At 40.0% G+C, this 6000-nt stretch overlaps 1 long non-coding RNA gene across 1 annotated transcript in view; it reads right to left on the minus strand.

Moving 5' to 3' along the window:
* The window catches only part of LOC137563359 (uncharacterized), a 175223-nt gene extending 170397 nt beyond the window's left edge, over positions 1 to 4826 (minus strand). The window contains exon 1 of the long non-coding RNA XR_011030330.1: positions 4561 to 4826. This is a non-coding gene — a long non-coding RNA (uncharacterized lncRNA). The remainder of the gene's footprint in view (positions 1 to 4560) is intronic.
* Positions 4827 to 6000: the final 1174 nt, after the last annotated feature.

A 6000-nucleotide genomic window follows, 5' to 3' on the forward strand; every position in this document is an offset into this window, starting at 1 on the left:
GCCGCAAATACTCAGAGTGAGGCGGCTGATTCCACGTCTAGCATGGCATCTGGAGTGTTTAGGCACGCGTCCACTAGCGGGACGGAACGCGGAGAAACCGCTGCATGCCCAGCGGTCAGGGTGGCGGAGTCCGCGTCCGACGCAGCAGTCGGTACGCATAGGCCTACTACTGACACAGTGGCTGAGCGCGGGGAAACCGCCGCATGCTCGGTTGGCGGTGCGGCTGCCCCCGCGCTCGAACAGGCTGACACATTACAACACATGTCTGGTGTGGCTGGGACTGATAGTCCACACTGGCTCAGGAGGACGCGCGCGCAGAGAGGCAGGGCCTTTATGACAGTCAGAAGGGAGTCAGCTGACCAAGCCGGTCAGCTGACAATTTCAGCAACTTCCATTGGTCCAGCACTTAGGGGAGGCGCTAGTGTATATATACTGGGTGCTGGTCATTCCTCTGGTGTCTGGCGTTGCGATCACTACGTGGTAGCACTCAGACCTTGTCAGTATCTGTGTTATTAGACAGTTTCCAAGGTGTTGATGGCCAAGGATCTCACACCTTAGTCTAGGAAGTCTGTTATTATCTGTATTATATTCTATATCAGTTTCCAAGGTGTTGACGGCCAAGGAACTCGCACCTTAGCTTAGACATTGTTGATTATTTGTTATGACCTTCTGCTTTCCTGACCATTCTTCTGATCTCTGATTTTGTACCTTTGTCATTCTGATACTCTGTTGCCAAACCTCGGCTAGTCTCTAGATTCTGCACCTGTCACCTGTCTCTGTACCTTATCTGTCCGTGTGTTTACGACCTGGCTTGTCCGACCTCGAGAACTATCTCTCCTGTTAGGAGATAGCTCGCAGATCTGTCAGTGACACCTCTCCATTGGTGTCACTCACGTTCTGTCCTTCCCACTGGCAGTCTGACTCCTCACCGTGGAGAGTCCAGACTACGGAAGGAACCAGTTGCCGAGCAGTATTCCTATCTGCTCTTGCACCTGTCTTCCAGGTGCGATCTTCAAAGTATTACTGTTGTACCAAAACACTCTTATCACTCAGGTGTCCAGAGGTTAGAGCTATATCTGATTATCGGTGACACTGCAGATCATCTATAATCTGGTATATATCTGCATTCTCGGTGATACTGCAGATCACCGGTAATCAGATTCTCTCTGTGTTACACCGATCGTTACACATCCGAGCAACATTCACCTCCCATTCATTCGCCAATAACTTTATTGCTACTTATCGCAAAGGTTTTTTTCCGGCACTAATTAGGCTTTCTTTGGGTAGTACATTTTGCTAAGAATTATTTTTTTCTAAATCCATTTTAACAGGGAGATTAAGAAAGAAATGGAAAAAAATGCATTATTTCTCAGTTTTTGGCCATTATAGTTTGAAATTAATATGTTACCGTAATTAAAACTCATGTATTTTATTTGCCCATTTATCCCAGTTATTACACCATTTAAATGATGTCCCTATCACAATTTATGGTGCTGATATTTTATTTAGAAATAAAGGTGCATTTTTTCAATTTGCGTCCATCACTATTTTCAAGCTTATCGTTTAAAATAATATAATAATATACTCTCTTGACATGCATATTTAAAAAGTTCAGACCCTTAGGTAACTATTTGTTGTTTTTGTTTTTTTTTATTGTAATTTTTTTTTTATTAAAAAATGTATTTGGGTAATTTTTGGTGTGTGGGGAAAAAGCTAATTTTAAATGTAAAATAATGTAATTGTTTAATAAAAAAATGTATGTGAGTGCAGTTTACTATTTGGCCACAAGATGACCACAGTCAAAAAAGTCCTGGATGCGAATGATCTCGCATCCAGGAACTACAAGGAGGCTGGGGAAACTTTTTTGGGCAGAAAGAAAGGCGATCTCTAATTAGAAACCGTCGGTTTTTCTGCGGGGGAGTTAGATCGGTGAATGGGAATTATATTCCCATTCACAGATCGGGAGGCTAGCGGGGCAGCGGGAGCGCGCCCGATTGCGCGCACCACGCAGCAGCAGAGCCTATCTGGACAAACTTACTCGTCCAGAAAGGCTGAACTGGTTAAAGAAAAAAGTCATATGTGGTTGGGCCACAAAATAGCTTTTGCTCAGGAATAAATGCAGAACCATTGTATTGTACCAGCTGTTAATCACAGCCTTCTTAAATGGAGGACAGAATGTCCCTCTAGTCAATGGTCAGCTGGGTCACATGTTGCTTTAAAGATCATATGACCCACGTTAGCCAGTTAGAGTACAGAAGGAGGATCATTAACCCATGTTTCATATATAGTAAATGATTATCTTTTATGATATTGGCTGGACTTTATATTTCACACAGTGAACACAACCATGCTTTCTTACTGCAGATATATTAAAGCCTTCTATAGATAGTTTTTGGTTATATTATGCATCACTGTGTTGTGTAGCAATGTGCAATTTACAAAGGACAGGGCTGTTCCTAACCATACTAGGCAGGAAAACCTATATATTTATATTTATATTTCCTATAAATTATAGGGATGTTATATCCTATAACTATCCTTTAAAACTACATGTGCAGCAAACACCCTGTGATAAAAATCACCCACAGTAAATAGTTTTAACCTTAAAGTACCCTGGAAGTGGGGGGAAAATGAATCAAGGCCATGGTGGGCTACATTACCTAATCCTGACACTTCTCTTGCTGCTTGTTGTCTTCGGGGTCCCTTCCATTCCATTCCTGTTACTCTAATTATTTGAATTGCTCCCTCCATTGAATAGCCTTCCGGAAAGTGCCCCAGAGTGTAGGCAAGTGATTGAGAACTGTGCATGCGCAAGTTCTTGTGCCGTGTGTGCACAACAAAAGGAAGAGATTTCTTGCACATGCACATGCACAGTTCAGAATTGCTTGTCACTGTTTAGGGGACTTGAGGGATGCTGTGAGGAGAAGAGACTGGGGACAGGAGGGACCCTAAAGACAACAAGCAGTATGAGGAGACACAGGATAAGGTCATGTAGCCCGCCATGCACTGTTTTTCCTGCTTCAGGTGTGCTTTAATGCCTTCCTAACTGCTATTGCCCTGAATTTTTACCCAAACATAGCTCATTGTCTGCAACCCTATGGGCCTGTTCTGATGGAAGACTGACACTACTGGATCACCGTATCCACCCCCCACCCCTGAACCCCCATGCATTCATAGGGAATATAGATTGTTTTTGTACAAGTGTTCATCAGCCATGACTGTCAGTTGCAGTTCTTGAACGCTGCAATGCAATGCCTGTCATCTGGTTCAGCTAATGGACTGCTGCGATAAATAGAGCATGACTAGCAAAGAAACGAGTCTCATGGTTTCCAGTACAGGAAGAGTTAAGAAACTTGAATTGTTATCTATGCAATTGAGCTTCTCTGAGCTCTCCAACCCAACTTGGGTCGCTGTTTTCTGGAGAACTTATACATCAAACAATCAGTTGAAGTTGAAAGGGTCATTAACTCTGCTTATTTTATTGTTTCAAATACAGAATGTGGCTTGCAATTGCAAATATGACAGAATTATGCAATGTTATAAAAAAATATATATACAGTATATCTGAAAATAAAAATATGAAACTATTTCCTTTGCTACTAATGTACTGATAAAGAGACACGGAAGCGGAAAAAAAAATTATGATATAATGATTTGTATGTGTAGTACAGTTAATAAATAAAGCATTAGGAGCAGAGATTAACATTTGTTTAGTCTTTAGTCTCTAACATTTGTTAGAGTCTAACATTTGTTTCCAGTACAGGAAGAGTTAAGAAACTCCAGTTGTTATCTATGCAAATAGCCATTGAGTTCTAAGTAGCAGAGAGCTCTGACTTCTGATTAGGTTATCTCAGCTGTATTGTGTTTTTCTTTTGCAGAGAACAATTCAAGACAGATCAAAAGTTCACTGTCTGTTCTATAAAACCATTTAGAATGCTGAGTAGTGTGTAAATTGCACATATTAGAGAATGATGCAATGTTATAAAAAAAAAAAAAAAAAAAAAAAAAAAAAAAGCTGTATAACTGAAAACAAAAATATGAGAATATTTTTTTTTGCTACCAATGTTCTAGTAATTACCCGTACTACACAACCAATTTGTGATATCATAATTGTTTTTCCCCCTTCAGTGTCTCTTTAATTATCAGTACTACACAAACAATTCATTATATATTAAGTTTTTTTTTTTTTGCTTCAGTGTCACTTTAAGAATGTGATCTAGCTGTTCATATTCTTATTGTTTTTGTTTGTTTGTTTTTTTCTTATTGTGTTTGTTTGCTTGCTTTATATAACTAGGCTCTCAAATCTTAGATCTTGCTGAAACAGTAGTAGTGGCAAAAGGTTCACCTTCACCCAAGTCCAAGTACACACAATACAATAAAGAAATGCATGCACAATTATTACACTTGCATATAAACAAAGCCACACATACTGGTATGGTATGTATCAATAATGCATAATATTGTATCCACATACACATTCATGCACACACTTTGGCACATGTGCATACATGTACACACATATATACTGTGTACACATCCACTGCTGGCTGCATGTCTCACCTCCCAGCACATTTGTCTTCTCTTCAGTAGGTTTCCTGGCCCTGCAGTGGCTTGATTTTACGTTCCCTTTTCAAAGTCCTTCCAGAATTCTCACTTCCAGAAGCATACAGTGAGGGGAGGAGTGCCATAGGTTTCATAGGTATGAAAGTATGTATGCAAGTATCTCTGCTGTCTACTCTATCCTCTGTCCTGCTGACCTCTGCAAAGTAAGCAGCAGAAACTGCACAATGGAAGGGTGCAGTGCACACCCTTGCCACTAGGTGGCACTCACTGTATCCATCTAGCTAGGGTGGCCTATATCTAGTAATGGCTCAGGTAAATGTTTAATATGATTGTTCCTACATTTATAACTGCATATTAGCGGATTATCTGCAAGGTCATTGTGCATTTTGTTGACTGCTGATTATAGGCAGTCAACATCCTCATTTATCAATTAATATTTTGCTGTGGATGTCTGCCTATTGGAAGTAATACAGATACCTCTAGAGCAGACATCTTCTGTAGTCTCCTTGTATAGCTTAAAGCACAGATACTGGAAAACGTATTTTGGTTTTGGATAGTATGGTAGGAGGTTTAAACCCCCCCCCCCCTCCCCCCTATGGACTAGAGCAGTTTTGACGTTTTAGCTATGCCCCTATTTAGTCAACAATAACTTTATCACTACTTATGACACCTTAGTGATATATACATCATTTTTGGGGGGACAAATTAGACTTTATTTCTGTGGGGTTTTTTTTCTTTCAGGAATTATTTTATTTCCTATGCATTTTAAAGAGAAATAAAAGAAAACACTTAGTTTCTAGTTTTCACCTATTATTATTATTATTATTATTTTAAAATAAAAGGTGGTACTGTACAGTATATAATAAAAGCTATTTTAATCTAGCTATATATCACATTTATTATAAAACTTACATTTAGTTGCTGTTACAATGTATGGTGATGATATTGTATTATATGTATTTTTTTCTCCTAGCACTGCAATAATAATAAAACATGTCTAAAGGTAAACAGAGGGGGAGTAAAAGGGATTCAAACATAATAAATTGCTTTATATGTGTGGAGGTGTTTTCAAAAGTGGGTGTGGCTATAAGATGTGGCTAAATGGTATTTTAATTAATTGCCCCCTCTTACTAGTGGTACCCCCTCTTACTTATATCTTTCCCTGGGGTCTAGTGGACCCCTCCCCTTCCCCTTTAAGGCATTTCTTGGTAGTTTAGTGGTCCCCCTTTTTCCCTCAGCTACCCTGTGCCAGCCCCCCCTTCCACCCCAATAGTTTTCAGTGGTATTCTAGGTGGTCCTCACCCCTTCCCCTTTAAGGGATTCCCTGGTCGTATAGTGGTGCTGTCCCTTCCTCTTTAAGGACTTTGTGGTGTTCTATTGGTACCCGCTTACCCTTTAAGGATTCTCTGGTGTCTAGTGGTACTCAATTCCTATTTA

The sequence above is a fragment of the Hyperolius riggenbachi genome, chromosome 3 (assembly GCF_040937935.1).
Source record: "Hyperolius riggenbachi isolate aHypRig1 chromosome 3, aHypRig1.pri, whole genome shotgun sequence".
NCBI lineage: Eukaryota > Metazoa > Chordata > Amphibia > Anura > Hyperoliidae > Hyperolius > Hyperolius riggenbachi.